The sequence below is a fragment of the Oncorhynchus nerka genome, linkage group LG22, assembly GCF_034236695.1.
Source record: "Oncorhynchus nerka isolate Pitt River linkage group LG22, Oner_Uvic_2.0, whole genome shotgun sequence".
NCBI lineage: Eukaryota > Metazoa > Chordata > Actinopteri > Salmoniformes > Salmonidae > Oncorhynchus > Oncorhynchus nerka.
The window spans coordinates 21,062,278-21,078,316 of NC_088417.1; the positions used below are offsets into that span (position 1 = coordinate 21,062,278).

The 16,039-nt window shown below is 52.0% G+C and overlaps 1 protein-coding gene across 1 annotated transcript in view; it reads right to left on the reverse strand.

The window, feature by feature from the left end:
• Positions 1-16,039, reverse strand: part of cntnap2a (contactin associated protein 2a) — a 383,710-nt gene that overhangs the window by 197,958 nt on the left and 169,713 nt on the right. The gene's annotated exons all lie outside the window — the stretch shown is intronic.

A 16,039-nucleotide genomic window follows, 5' to 3' on the forward strand; every position in this document is an offset into this window, starting at 1 on the left:
ACCAAGCTCTCTCTCTCTCTCGCTCTCTCTCTCTCTATCTCTCTCTCTCTCACTCTCTCTCTCTCTCTCCGTCCATCTCCTACACCAAGCTCTCTCTCTCTCTCTCTCTCAGTCCATCTCCTACACCAAGATCTCTCTCTCTCTCTCTCTCTCTCTCTCCGTCCATCTCCTACACCAAGCTCTCTCTCTCTCTCTCTCATTCTCTCTCTCTCTCTCTCTCCGTCCATCTCCTACACCAAGCTCTCTCTTTCTCCGTCCATCTCCTGCACCAAGCTCTCGTTCTCTCTCTCTCTCTCTCTCTCTCTCTCTCTCTCTCTCTCTCTCTCTCTCCGTCCATCTCCTACACCAAGCTCTCTCTCTCTCTCCGTCCATCTCCTACACCAAGCTCTCTCTCTCTCTCTCTCTCCGTCCATCTCCTACACCAAGCTCTCTCTCCGTTCATCTCCTACACCAAGCTCTCTCTCTCTCTCCGTCCATCTCCTACACCAAGCTCTCTCTCTCTCTCTCTCTCTCTCTCTCCGTCCATCTCCTACACCAAGCTCTCTCTCTCTCTCCGTACATATCCTACACCAAGCTCTCTCTCTCTCTCTCTCCGTCCATCTCCTACACCAAGCTCTCTCTCTCTCTCTGTCATCTCCTACACCAAGATCTCTCTCTCTCTCTCTCTCTCTCTCCGTTCATCTCATACAACAAGCTCTCTCTCTCTCTCCGTACATCTCCTACACCAAGCTCTCTCTCTCTCTCCGCACATCTCCTACACCAAGCTCTCTCTCTCTCTCTCTCTCTCTCTCTCTCTCCATTCATCTCCTACACCAAGCTCTCTCTCTCTCTCTCCGTCCATCTCCTACACCAAGCTCTCTCTCTCTCTCTCTCTCTCCGTCCATCTCCTACACCAACCTCCCTCTCTCTCTCTCCGTCCTACACCAAGCTCTCTCTCTCTCTCTCTCTCCGTCCATCTCCTACACCAATCTCTCTCTCTCTCTCCGTCCATCTCCTACACCAAGCTCTCTCTCTCTCTCTCTCTGTTCATCTCCTACACCAAGCTCTCTCTCTCTCTCTCCGTCCATCTCCTACACCAAGCTCTCTCTCTCTCTCTCTCCGTCCATCTCCTACACCAAGCTCTCTCTCTCTCTCTCTCCGTCCTAGTCCTACACCAAGCTCTCTCTCTCTCTCTCTCTCTCTCTGTCCATCTCCTACACCAAGCTCCCTCTCTCTCTCTCTCTCCGTCCTAGTCCTACACCAAGCGCTCTCTCTCTCGCTCTCTCTCTCTCTCTCTCTCTCTCCGTCCATCTCCTACACCAAGCTCTCTCTCTCTCTTTCTCTCTCTCTCTCTCTCCGTCCATCTCCTACACCAAGCTCCCTCTATCTCTCTCCGTCCTAGTACTACACCAAGCTCTCTCTCTCTCTCTCTCTCTCTCTCTCCGTCCATCTCCTACACCAATCTCTCTCTCTCTCTCTCTCTCCGTCCATCTCCTACACCAAGCTCTCTCTCTCTCTCTCTCTCTGTCCATCTCCTACACCAAGCTCTCTCTCTCTCTCTCCGTCCATCTCCTACACCAAGCTCTCTCTCTCTCTCTCCGTCCATCTCCTACACCAAGCTCTCTCTCTCTCTCTCTCCGTCCATCTCCTACACCAAGCTCTCTCTCTCTCTCTATCTCCGTCATCTCCTACACCAAGCTCTCTCTCTCTCTCTCTCCGTCCATCTCCTACACCAAGCTCTCTCTCTCTCTCTCTCCGTCCATCTCCTACACCAAGCTCTCTCTCTCTCTCTCCGTCCATCTCCTACACCAAGCTCTCTCTCTCTCTCCGTACATCTCCTACACCAAGCTCTCTCTCTCCGTACATATCCTATACCAAGCTCTCTCTCTCTCTCTCTCTCTCTCTGTCCATCTCCTACACCAAGCTCTCTCTCTCTCTCTCTCCGTCATCTCCTACACCAAGCTCTCTCTCTCTCTCTCTCCGTCCATCTCCTACACCAAGCTCTCTCTCTCTCTCTCTCTCCGTCCATCTCCTACACCAAGCTCTCTCTCTCTCTCTCTCGTCTCATCCTAGTCCTACACCAAGCTCTCTCTCTCTCTCTCTCCATCCATCTCCTACACCAAGCTCCCTCTCTCTCTCTCTCTCTCTCTCCGTCCTAGTCCTACACCAAGCTCTCTCTCTCTCTCTCTCTCTCTCCCCCCTGTCCATCTCCTACACCAAGCTCTCTCTCTCTCTCTCTCTCTCTCTCTCTCTGTCCATCTCCTACACCAAGCTCTCTCTCTCTCTCTCCGTTCATCTCCTACACCAAGCTCTCTCTCTCTCTCTCTCTCTGAGTCCTAGTACTACACCAAGCTCTCTCTCTCTCTCTCTCTCTCTCTCCATCCATCTCCTACACCAAGCTCCCTCTCTCTCTCTCTCTCTCTCTCTCCGTCCTAGTCCTACACCAAGCTCTCTCTCTCTCTCTCTCTCCCCCTGTCCATCTCCTACACCAAGCTCTCTCTCTCTCTCTCTCTCTCTCTCTGTCCATCTCCTACACCAAGCTCTCTCTCTCTCTCTCTCCGTTCATCTCCTACACCAAGCTCTCTCTCTCTCTCTCTCTCCGTCCATCTCCTACACCAAGCTCTCTCTCTCCGTCCATCTCCTACACCAAGCTCTCTCTCTCTCTCTCTCTCCGTCCATATCCTACACCAAGCTCTATCTCTCTCTCTCGTCCATCTCCTCTCTCTCTCTCTCTCTCTCTCTCTCCGTCCATCTCCTACACCAAGCTCTCTCTCTCTCTCCGTCATCTCCTACACCAAGCTCTCTCTCTCTCTCTCCGTTCATCTCCTACACCAAGCTCTCTCTCTCTCTCTCTCTCTCCGTTCATCTCCTACACCAAGCTCTCTCTCTCTCCGTCCATCTCCTACACCAAGCTCTCCTCTCTCTCCTCTCTCTCTCTCTCTCCGTCCATCTCCTACACCAAGCTCTCTCTCTCTCTCTCCGTCCATCTCCTACACCAAGCTCTCTCTCTCTCTCTCTCCGTCCATCTCCTACACCAAGCTCTCTCTCTCTCTCTCTCTCCATCTCCTACACTCAATCTCTCTCTCTCTCTCTCCGTCCATCTCCTACACCAAGCTCTCTCTCTCTCTCTCTCTCTCCGTTCATCTCCTACACCAAGCTCTCTCTCTCTCTCTCTCGTCCATCTCCTACACCAAGCTCTCTCTCTCTCTCCGTCCATCTCCTCTCTCTCTCTCTCTCTCTCTCTCCGTCCATCTCCTACACCAAGCTCTCTCTCTCTCCTCTCCTCTCTCTCTCTCTCTCCGTCCATCTCCTACACCAAGCTCTCTCTCTCTCTCTCCGTACATATCCTACACCAAGCTCTCTCTCTCTCTCTCTCTCTCCGTTCATCTCCTACACCAAGCTCTCTCTCTCTCTCTCTCTCCATCTCCTACACCAAGCTCTCTCTCTCTGTCCTAGTTCTCTCTCTCTGTCCATCTCCTACACCAAGCTCTCTCTCTCTCTCTCTCTCTCTCCATTCATCTCCTACACCAAGCTCTCTCTCTCTCTCTCTCTCTCTCTCTGTCCATCTCCTACACCAAGCTCTCTCTCTCTCTCTCCGTCCATCTCCTACACCAATCTCTCTCTCTCTCTCTCTCCGTCCATCTCCTACACCAAGCTCTCTCTCTCTCTCTCTCTCTCTCTCTCCGTCCATCTCCTACACCAATCTCTCTCTCTCTCTCCGTCCATCTCCTACACCAAGCTCTCTCTCTCTCTCTCTCTCTCTCTCTCTCCGTCCATCTCCTACACCAAGCTCTCTCTCTCTCTCTCTCCGTCCATCTCCTACACCAAGCTCTCTCTCTCTCTCTCTCTCTCCGTCCATCTCCTACACCAAGCTCTCTCTCTCTCTCCGTCCATCTCCTACACCAAGCTCTCTCTCTCTCTCTCTCTCTCTCTCTCTCTCTCTCCGTCCATCTCCTACACCAAGCTCTCTCTCTCTCTCCGTTCATCTCCTACACCAAGCTCTCTCTCTCTCTCTCTCTCTCTATCTCTCTCTCTCTCTCTCCGTCCATCTCCTACACCAAGCTCTCTCTCTCTCTCTCCTCATCTCCTCCATCTCCTACACCAAGCTCCCTCTCTCTCTGTCTAGTCCTACACCAAGCTCTCTCTCTCTCTCTCTCTCTCTCTCTCTCTGTCCATCTCCTACACCAAGCTCTCTCTCTCTCTCTCTCTCTCCGTCCATCTCCTACACCAAGCTCTCTCTCTCTCTCTCCGTACATATCCTACACCAAGCTCTCTCTCTCTCTCTCCGTTCATCTCCTACACCAAGCTCTCTCTCTCTCTCTCTCTCCGTTCATATCCTACACCAAGCTCTCTCTCTCTCTCTCTCTCTCTCTCTCTCCGTCCATCTCCTACACCAAGCTCTCTCTCTCTCTCTCTGTCCTAGTCCATCTCCTACACCAAGCTCTCTCTCTCTCTCTCTCTCTCTCTCTGTCCATCTCCTACACCAAGCTCTCTCTCTCTCTCTCCGTCCATCTCCTACACCAAGCTCTCTCTCTCTCCGTCCATCTCCTACACCAAGCTCTCTCTCTCTCTCTCTCTCTCTCTCTCTGTCCATCTCTCTCTCTCTCTCTCTCTCCGTTCATCTCCTACACCAAGCTCTCTCTCTCTCTCTCTCTCTCTCTCTCCGTTCATCTCCTACACCAAGCTCTCTCTCTCTCTCTCTCTCCGTCCATCTCCTACACCAAGCTCTCTCTCTCTCTCCATTCATCTCCTACACCAAGCTCTCTCTCTCTCTCTCTCCGTCCATCTCCTACACCAAGCTCTCTCTCTCTCTCTCTCTCTCTCCGTCCATATCCTACACCAAGCTCTCTCTCTCTCTATCTCCGTCCATCTCCTACACCAAGCTCTCTCTCTCTCTCCGTACATATCCTACACCAAGCTCTCTCTCTCTCTCTCTCCGTTCATCTCCTACACCAAGCTCTCTCTCTCTCTCTCTAGGTCTCTCCTACCACTCTCTCTCTCTCTCTCTCTCGTCCATCTCTACACCAAGCTCTCTCTCTCCATCTCCTACACCAAGCTCTCTCTCTCTCTCTCTCTCTGTCCATCTCCTACACTCTCTCTCTCTCTCTCTCTCTCATCTCCTCAAGCTCTCTCTCTCTCTCTCCGTCCATCTCCTACACCAAGCTCTCTCTCTCTCTCTCTCTCTCTCTGTCCATCTCCTACACCAAGCTCTCTCTCTCTCTCTCCGTCCATCTCCTACACCAAGCTCTCTCTCTCTCTCTCTCTCTCTCTCCTGTCCATCTCCTACACCAAGCTCTCTCTCTCTCTCTCTCCGTCCATCTCCTACACCAATCTCTCTCTCTCTCTCTCTCCGTCCATCTCCTACACCAAGCTCTCTCTCTCTCTCTCTCTCTCTCTCTCTCCGTCCATCTCCTACACCAAGCTCTCTCTCTCTCTCTCTCTCTCTCCGTCCATCTCCTACACCAAGCTCTCTCTCTCTCTCTCTCTCTCTCTCTCTCTCCATCTCCTACACCAAGCTCTCTCTCTCTCTCTCTCTCTCTCTCTCTCCGTCCATCTCCTACACCAAGCTCCTCTCTCTCTCTCTCTCCGTCCATCTCCTACACCAAGCTCTCTCTCTCTCTCTCTCTCTCTCTCTCTCTCCGTCCATCTCCTACACCAAGCTCTCTCTCTCTCTCTCTCTCCCTCCTCTCTCTCTCTCTCTCTCCGTCCATCTCCTACACCAAGCTCTCTCTCTCTCTCTCTCTCTCCGTCCATCTCCTACACCAAGCTCTCTCTCTCTCTCTCCGTCCATCTCCTACACCAAGCTCTCTCTCTCTCTCTCATCTCCTACACCAAGCTCTCTCTCCGTCCATCTCCTACACCAAGCTCTCTCTCTCTCTCTCTCTCTCTCTCCGTCCATCTCCTACACCAAGCTCTCTCTCTCTCTCCGTCCATCTCCTACACCAAGCTCTCTCTCTCTCTCTCTCTCTCTCTCCGTCCATCTCCTACACCAAGCTCTCTCTCTCTCTCTCCGTCCATCTCCTACACCAAGCTCTCTCTCTCTCTCTCTCTCTCTCTCTCCGTCCATCTCCTACACCAAGCTCTCTCTCTCTCTCTCTCTCTCCGTCCATCTCCTACACCAAGCTCTCTCTCTCTCTCCGTACATATCCTACACCAAGCTCTCTCTCTCTCTCTCTCCGTTCATCTCCTACACCAAGCTCTCTCTCTCTCTCTCTCCGTTCATATCCTCTCTCTCTCTCTCTCTCTCCGTCCATCTCCTACACCAAGCTCTCTCTCTCTCTCTGTCCTTCATCTCCTACACCAAGCTCTCTCTCTCTCTCTCTCTCTCTCCGTCCATCTCCTACACCAAGCTCTCTCTCTCTCTCTCGTCCATCTCCTACACCAAGCTCTCTCTCTCTCTCCTCATCTCCTCTCTCTCTCTCATCTCCTGTCCATCTCCTACACCAATCTCTCTCTCTCTCTCTCTCCGTCCATCTCCTACACCAAGCTCTCTCTCTCTCTCTCTCTCTCCGTTCATCTCCTACACCTCTCTCTCTCTCTCCTCTCTCTCTCTCTCTCTCTCGTCCATCTCCTACACCAAGCTCTCTCTCTCTCTCCGTTCATCTCCTACACCAAGCTCTCTCTCTCTCTCTCTCTCTCTCTCCGTCCATCTCCTACACCAAGCTCTCTCTCTCTCCGTCCATCTACATATCCTCTCTCTCTCTCTCTCTCTCCGTCCATCTCCTACACCAAGCTCTCTCTCTCTCTCCGTACATCTCCTACACCAAGCTCTCTCTCTCTCTCTCCGTTCATCTCCTACACCAAGCTCTCTCTCTCTCTCTCTCTCTCCGTCCATCTCCTACACCAAGCTCCCTCTCTCTCTCTGTCCTAGTCCTACACCAAGCTCTCTCTCTCTCTCTCTCTCTCTCTCTCTCTGTCCATCTCCTACACCAATCTCTCTCTCTCTCTCTCTCCGTTCCATCTCCTACACCAAGCTCTCTCTCTCTCTCTCTCTCTCTCTCTCTCTGTCCATCTCCTACACCAAGCTCTCTCTCTCTCTCCGTCCATCTACTACACCAATCTCTCTCTCTCTCTCTCTCTCTCCGTCCATCTCCTACACCAAGCTCTCTCTCTCTCCTCCATCTCCTACACCAAGCTCTCTCTCTCTCTCATCTCCTCACTCTCTCTCTCTCGTCCATCTCCTACACCAATCTCTCTCTCTCTCTCTCCGTCCATCTCCTACACCAAGCTCTCTCTCTCTCTCTCTCTCTCTCATCTGTCCATCTCCTACACCAAGCTCTCTCTCTCTCTCTCTCCGTCCATCTCCTACACCAAGCTCTCTCTCTCTCTCTCTCTCCGTCCATCTCCTACACCAAGCTCTCTCTCTCTCTCTCTCTCTCTCTGTCCATCTCCTACACCACCAAGCTCTCTCTCTCTCCGTCCATCTCCTACACCAAGCTCTCTCTCTCTCTCTCTCTCTCCTCCATCTCCTACACCAATCTCTCTCTCTCTCTCTCCGTCCATCTCCTACACCAAGCTCTCTCTCTCTCTCTCTCTCTCTGTCCATCTCCTACACCAATCTCTCTCTCTCTCTCTCCGTCCATCTCCTACACCTCTCTCTCTCCGTCCATCTCCTACACCAAGCTCTCTCTCTCTCTCTCTCTCGTCCATCTCCTACACCAAGCTCTCTCTCTCTCTCTCTCATCTCTACACCAAGCTCTCTCTCTCTCTCTCCGTCCATCTCCTACACCAAGCTCTCTCTCTCTCTCCGTCATCTCCTACACCAAGCTCTCTCTCTCTCCGTACATCTCCTACACCAAGCTCTCTCTCTCTCTCTCTCCGTCCATCTCTACACCTCTCTCTCTCTCTCCGTCCATCTCCTACACCAAGCTCTCTCTCTCTCTCCTACTATCTCTCGTCCATCTCCTACACCAAGCTCTCTCTCTCTCTCTCCGTTCATCTCCTACACCAAGCTCTCTCTCTCTCTCTCTCTCCGTCCATCTCCTACACCAAGCTCTCTCTCTCTCTCCTCAAGCTCTCTCTCTCTCCATCATATCCTACACCAAGCTCTCTCTCTCTCTCTCTCCGTCCATCTCCTACACCAAGCTCTCTCTCTCTCTCTCTCTCGTCCATCTCCTACACCAAGCTCTCTCTCTCTCTCTCTCTCCGTCCATCTCCTACACCAAGCTCTCTCTCTCTCTCCGTCCATCTCCTACACCAAGCTCTCTCTCTCTCTCTCTCTCTGTCCATCTCCTACACCAAGCTCTCTCTCTCTCTCTCCGTCCATCTCCTACACCAAGCTCTCTCTCTCTCTCTCTCTCTCTCCGTCCATCTCCTACACCAAGCTCTCTCTCTCTCTCTCTCTCTCTCTCCGTCCATCTCCTACACCAAGCTCTCTCTCTCTCTCTCTCTCTCTCTCTCTCTCTCTCTCTCTCCGTCCATCTCCTACACCAAGCTCTCTCTCTCTCTCTCTCATCTCTACTCCGCTCTCTCTCTCTCTCCTCTCTCCTACACCAAGCTCTCTCTCTCTCCGTTCATCTCCTACACCAAGCTCTCTCTCTCTCTCTCTCTCTCTCTCTCTCCTCCATCTCCTACACCAAGCTCTCTCTCTCTCTCCGTACATCTCCTACACCAAGCTCTCTCTCTCTCTCTCTCCGTTCATCTCCTACACCAAGCTCTCTCTCTCTCTCTCCGTCCATCTCCTACACCAAGCTCTCTCTCTCTCTCTCTCTCTCTCTCCGTCCATCTCCTACACCAAGCTCTCTCTCTCTCTCTCTCTCCGTCCATCTCCTACACCAAGCTCTCTCTCTCTCTCTCTCCGTCCATCTCCTACACCAAGCTCTCTCTCTCTCTCTCTCCATCTCCTACACCAAGCTCTCTCTCTCTCTCTCTCTCTCTCTGTCCATCTCCTACACCAAGCTCTCTCTCTCTCTCTCTCTCCGTCCATCTCCTACACCAAGCTCTCTCTCTCTCTCTCTCTCTCTCTCTCTCTCTCTCTGTCCATCTCCTACACCAAGCTCTCTCTCTCTCTCTCCGTCCATCTCCTACACCAAGCTCTCTCTCTCTCTCTCTCGTCTCATCTCTCCTACACCAAGCTCTCTCTCTCTCCGTCTCATCTCCTACACCTCTCTCTCTCTCTCTCTCCGTCCATCTCCTACACCAAGCTCTCTCTCTCTCTCTCCGTCCATCTCCTACACCAAGCTCTCTCTCTCTCTCTCTCTCTCTCTCTCTCTCTCCGTCCATCTCCTACACCAAGCTCTCTCTCTCTCTCTCTCTCCGTCCATCTCTCTCTCTCTCTCTCCGTCCATCTCCTACACCAAGCTCTCTCTCTCTCTCAAGTCCTACACCAAGCTCTCTCTCTCTCTCTCTCTCTCCGTCCATCTCCTACACCAAGCTCTCTCTCTCTCTCTCTCTCTCTCTCTCTCTCCGTCCATCTCCTACACCAAGCTCTCTCTCTCTCTCTCGTCCATCTCCTACACCAAGCTCTCTCTCTCTCTCCGTCCATCTCCTACACCAAGCTCTCTCTCTCTCTCTCTCCGTCCATCTCCTACACCAAGCTCTCTCTCTCTCTCTCCGTCCATCTCCTACACCAAGCTCTCTCTCTCTCTCTCCGTTCATCTCCTACACCAAGCTCTCTCTCTCTCCGTACATATCCTACACCAAGCTCTCTCTCTCTCTCTCCGTTCATCTCCTACACCAAGCTCTCTCTCTCTCTCTCTCTAGGTCATATCCTACACCAAGCTCTCTCTCTCTCTCTCTCTCTCTCTCTCTCCGTCCATCTCCTACACCAAGCTCCCTCTCTCTCTCTGTCCAAGTCCTACACCAAGCTCTCTCTCTCTCTCTCTCTCTCTCTCTGTCCATCTCCTACACCAATCTCTCTCTCTCTCTCTCTCCGTTCATCTCCTACACCAAGCTCTCTCTCTCTCTCTCTCTCTCTCGTCCATCTCCTACACCAAGCTCTCTCTCTCTCTCTCTCCGTTCATCTCCTCTCTCTCTCTCTCTCTCTCTCTCCGTCCATCTCCTACACCAAGCTCTCTCTCTCTCTCTCCATAGTCCTACACCAAGCTCTCTCTCTCTCTCTCTCTCTCCGTCCATCTCCTACACCAAGCTCTCTCTCTCTCTCTCTCCGTCCATCTCCTACACCAAGCTCTCTCTCTCTCTCTCTCTCCGTCCATCTCCTACACCAAGCTCCTCTCTCTGTCCATAGTCCTACACCATCTTCTACACCAAGCTCTCTCTCTCTCTGTCCATCTCCTACACCAAGCTCTCTCTCTCTCTCTCTCCGTTCATCTCCTACACCAAGCTCTCTCTCTCTCTCTCTCTCTCCGTCCATCTCCTACACCTCTCTCTCTCTCTCCGTCCATCTCCTACACCAATCTCTCTCTCTCTCTCCGTCTCTCCTACACCAAGCTCTCTCTCTCTCTCTCTCTCTACACCAAGCTCTCTCTCTCTCTCTCTGTCCATCTCCACCTCTCTCTCTCTCTCTCTCTCCGTCCATCTCCTACACCAAGCTCTCTCTCTCTCTCTCCGTCCATCTCCTACACCAAGCTCTCTCTCTCTCTCTCTCTCTCTCTCTCTCTCCGTCCATCTCCTACACCAAGCTCTCTCTCTCTCACTCTCCGTCCATCTCCTACACCAAGCTCTCTCTCTCTCTCTCTCTCTCTCTCTCTCTCTCTCTCTCCGTCCATCTCCTACACCAAGCTCTCTCTCTCATTCTCTCTCTCTATCTCTCCGTCCATCTCCTACACCAAGCTCTCTCTCTCTCTCTCTGTCCATCTCCTACACCAAGCTCTCTCTCTCTCTCTCCGTTTATCTCCTACACCAAGCTCTCTCTCTCTCTCTCTCTCTCTCTCTCCGTCCATCTCCTACACCAAGCTCTCTCTCTCTCTCTCTCCGTCCATCTCCTACACCAAGCTCTCTCTCTCTCTCTCTCTCTCGTCCATCTCCTACACCAAGCTCTCTCTCTCTCCGTACATATCCTACACCAAGCTCTCTCTCTCTCTCTCCGTTCATCTCCTACACCAAGCTCTCTCTCTCTCTCTCTAGGTCATATCCTACACCAAGCTCTCTCTCTCTCTCTCTCTCTCTCTCTCTCTCTCTCCGTCCATCTCCTACACCAAGCTCCCTCTCTCTCTCTGTCCAAGTCCTACACCAAGCTCTCTCTCTCTCTCTCTCTCTCTCTCTGTCCATCTCCTACACCAATCTCTCTCTCTCTCTCTCTCTCCGTCCATCTCCTACACCAAGCTCTCTCTCTCTCTCTCTCTCTCGTCCATCTCCTACACCAAGCTCTCTCTCTCTCTCCGTCCCTACACCAAATCTCTCTCTCTCTCTCTCCGTCCATCTCCTACACCAAGCTCTCTCTCTCTCTCTCCGTCCATCTCCTACACCAGCTCTCTCTCTCTCTCTCTCTCTCTCCGTCCATCTCCTACACCAAGCTCTCTCTCTCTCTCCTGTCCATCTCCTACACCAAGCTCTCATCTCCTCTCTCTCTTCTCTCTCCATCATCCTACACCAAGCTCTCTCTCTCTCTCTCTCTCTCTCTCTCTCTCTCTCCGTCCATCATCTCCTACACCAAGCTCTCTCTCTCTCTCTCCGTCCATCTCCTACACCAAGCTCTCTCTCTCTCTCTCCGTCCATCTCCTACACCAAGCTCTCTCTCTCTCTCTCCATCTCCTACACCAAGCTCTCTCTCTCTCTCTCTCTCTGTCCATCTCCTACACCAAGCTCTCTCTCTCTCTCCGTCCATCTCCTACACCAAGCTCTCTCTCTCTCTCTCTCTCGTCTCTCCTACACCAAGCTCTCTCTCTCTCTGTCCATCTCCTACACCAAGCTCTCTCTCTCTCTCTCCGTTCATCTCCTACACCAAGCTCTCTCTCTCTCTCTCTCCGTTCCATCTCCTACACCAAGCTCTCTCTCTCTCTCGTTCATCTCCTACACCAATCTCTCTCTCTCTCTCTCTCTCTCTCTCTCCTGTCCATCTCTCTACACCAAGCTCTCTCTCTCTCTCTCTCTCTACACCGTCCATCTCCTACACCAAGCTCTCTCTCTCTCTCTCATCTCTCAAGCTCTCTCTCTCTCTCTCTCCGTCCTACACCAAGTTTTATCTCCTCTCTCTCTCTCTCTCCGTCCATCTCCTACACCAAGCTCTCTCTCTCTCTCCTACACCTCTCTATCTCTCTGTCATCTCCTACACCTCTCTCTCTCTCTCTCTCTCCGTCCATCTCCTACACCAAGCTCTCTCTCTCTCTCTCTCCGTCCTCTCTCTCTCCTCTCCATCTCCTACACCAATACACCTCTCTCTCTCTCTCTCTCTCCGTCCTGTCATCTCCTACACCAAGCTCTCTCTCTCTCTCTCTCGTCCATCTCCTACACCAAGCTCTCTCTCTCTCCGTCCATCTCCTACACCTACACCAAGCTCTCTCTCTCTCTCTCTCTCTCTCCGTCCATCTCCTCTCTCTCTCTCTCTCTCTCTCTCTCCGTCCATCTCCTACACCAAGCTCTCTCTCTCTCTCTCTCCGTCCATCTCCTACACCAAGCTCTCTCTCTCTCTCTCTCTCTCTCTCTCTCTCTCCGTCCATCTCCTACACCAAGCTCTCTCTCTCTCTCTCTCTCTCCGTCCATCTCCTACACCAAGCTCTCTCTCTCTCTCTCTCTCTCTCTCTCCGTCCATCTCCTACATAGCTCTCTCTCTTTCTCTCCTACACCAAGCCTCTCTCTCTTCTCCCATATCCTACACCAAGCTCTCTCTCTCTCTCTCTCCGTTCATCTCCTACACCAAGCTCTCTCTCTCTCTCCAAGTACATTTCCTACACCAAGCTCTCTCTCTCTCTCTCTCTCTCTCTCTCTCTCCGTTCATCTCCTACAGCTCCCTCTCTCTCTCTGTCCAAGCTCTCTCTCTCTCTCTCTCTCTCTCTCCTCCACACCAATCTCTCCTACTCTCTCTCTCTCTCTCCATCTCCTACACCAAGCTCTCTCTCTCTCCATCTCCTACACCAAGCTCTCTCTCTCTCTCTCTCTGTCCTCTCTCTCTCTCTCTCAGTCCATCTCCTACACCAAGCTCTCTCTCTCTCTCTCTCTCTCCGTCCATCTCCTACACCAAGCTCTCTCTCTCTCTCCGTCCATCTCCACCAATCTCTCTCTCTCTCTCTCTCTCTCTCTGTCCATCTCCTACACTATGGCCTCTCTCTCACTCTCCGTCCATCTCCTACACCAAGCTCTCTCTCTCTCTCTCCATCTCCTACACCGTCTCTCTCTCTCTCTCTGTCCATCATCCTACACCAAGCTCTCTCTCTCTCTCTGTCATCTCCTACACCAAGCTCTCTCTCCTCATCTCTCTCTCTCTCTCTCTCTCTCATCTCCTACACCAAGCTCTCTCTCTCTCTCTCTCTCCGTCCATCTCTACACCACCAGCTCTCTCTCTCCCGTCCATCTCCTACACCAAGCTCTCTCTCTCTCTCTCTCTCTCTCCGTCCATCTCCTACACCAAGCTCTCTCTCTCTCTCTCTCCGTCCATCTCCTACACCAAGCTCTGTCCATCTCCTACATCCTACACCAAGCTCTCTCTCTCCCTCTCTGTACATCTCCTCTAGCTCCATGTCATCTCTACACCAAGCTCTCTCTCTCTCTGTTCATCTCCCACACCAAGCTCTCTCATCTCTCACCAAGCTCTCTCTCCGTCCATCTCCTCCACACACCAAGCTCTCTCTCTCTCTCTCTGTTCATCTCCTACACCAAGTCTAATCTCTCTCTCTACTCCAAGTCCATCTCCTACACCAAGCTCTCTCTCTCTCTCTCCGTCCATCTCCTACACCAAGCTCTCTCTCTCTCTCTCTCCGTTCATCTCCTACACCAAGCTCTCCGTCCATCTCTCTCCATTAATATCCTACACCTCAATCTATCTATATATCTCTCTCCGTCCATCTCCTACACCAAGCTCTCTCTCTCTCTCTCCATCCATCTCCTACACCAAGCTCTCTCTCTCTATATATCTCTCTCTCTCTCTCCGTCCATCTCCTACACCAAGCCTTCTCTCTCTCTGTCCATCTCCTACATAAGCCTCTCTCTCCCATCTCCTACACCAAGCTCTCCTCTCTTCTCTCTCCCGTCCATCTCCTACACCAAGCTCTCTCTCTCTCTCTCTCTCTCCATCCATCTCCTACACCAAGCTCTCTCTCTCTCTCATCTTCTCTCTCTCTCCGTCCATCTCCCTACACCAAGCTCTCTCTCTCCATCTCCTAGCACCAAGTTTCTCTCTCTCCGTCATCTCCTACACCAAGCTCTCTCTCTCTCTCTCGTCCATCTCCTACACCAAGCTCTCTCTTTCCGTCCATATCCTACACCAAGCTCTCTCCGTCCATCTCCTACAATGTTCTCTCCGTTCATATCCTACACCAAGCTCTCTCTCTCTCTCTCTCTCTCGTCCATCTCCCTACACCAAGCTCCCTGTCCTCTATCTCTCTCTCTCTGTCCATCTCCTACACCAATCTCTCTCTCCGGCCATCTCCTACACCAAGCTGTCTCTCTCTCTCTCTCTCTCTCTCTCTCCGTCCATCTCCTACACCAAGCGCTAATCTCTCTCTCTCTCCGTCCATCTCCTACACTCTCTCTCTCTCTCTCTCTCTCTCCGTCCATCTCCTACACCAAGCTCTCTCTCTCTCTCTCATCTCCTACACCAAGCTCTCTCTCTCTGTTCATCTCCTACACCAAGCTAATCTCTCTCTCTCTCCGTCCATCTCCTACACCAAGCTCTCTCTCATTCTCTCTCTCTCCTGTCCATCTCCTACACCAAGCTCTCTCTGTCTCTCTGTCCATCTCCTACACCAAGCTAATCTCTCTCTCTCTCTCTCTCCATCTCCTCTCTCTCCGTCCATCTCCTACACCAAGCTCTCTCTCTCTCTCATATCCTACACTCAAGCTCCATCTCTCACCTCTCTCTCTCTCTCTCTCTGTCCATCTCATACACCAATCTCTCTCTCTCTATATTTCCTACACCAAGCTATCTCTATCCATTCATCTCCTACAAATGTCTGCTCTCTCTCTCTCCCGTCCATCTCCCACACCAAGCGCTTCTCCCATCCTACACCAAGCTCTCTCTCTCTCTCTCTCTCTCGTCCATCTCCTGTCCATCTCCTACACCAATCTCCTCTCTCTCTCTCCGTCCATCTCCTACACCAAGCTTCCCTCTCTCTCTCTCTCCGCCGACCATCTCTCTTTCAATCTCTCTCTCTCTCTCCGTCCATCTCCTACACCAAGCTCTCTCTCTCCGCACATATCCTCTCTCTCTCTCTCCGTCCATCTTCCCTACACCAGCTGTCTCTTTTCATGTCATCTCCACACCAACCTCTCTCTGTGCATCTCCTACACCAATCTCTCTCTCTCTCTCTCCGTTCATCTACTACACCAAGCCTCTCTCTCTCTCTCTCTCTCTCTCTGCGTCCATCTCCCTACACCAAGCTCTCTCTCTCTTCCGTCCATCTCCTACACCAAGCTCTCTCTCTCTCTCTCTCTCCGTCCATCTCTACACCAATCTCTCTCTCTCTCTCCCCAGTCCATCTCCTACACCAAGTCCATCTCTCTCTCTCTCTCTCTCTCTCTCTCCCATTCATCTCCTACACCAAGCGCTCTCTCATTCTCTCTCTCTCTCTCTCCGTCCATCTCCTACACCAAGCACTCTGTCCATCTCCTACACCAAGCTCTCTCTCTCTCCGTCCATCTCCTACACCAAGCTCTCCCTCTCTCTATGTCTCTCCTCCGCTCCATCTCCTACACCAAGCTCTCTCTTCCATCTCCTACACCAATCTCTCTCTCTCTCCGTCATCTCCTACACCAAGCTCTCTCTGTCCATCTCCTACCAAGCTCTCTCTCTCCGTCCATCTCCTACACCAAGCTCTCTCTCAGGCTCTCTCTCTCTCTCTGTCCATCTCTCTACTCACCAAGCTCTCTCTCTACTCAGCTCTCTCTCCGTCCATATCCTACACCAAGCTCCCTCTCTCTGTCCATCTCCCTACACCAAGCTCTCTCTCTCTCCGTCCATTCCCCACACCAATCATATCCTACACCAAGCTCTCTCTCTCTCTCTCTC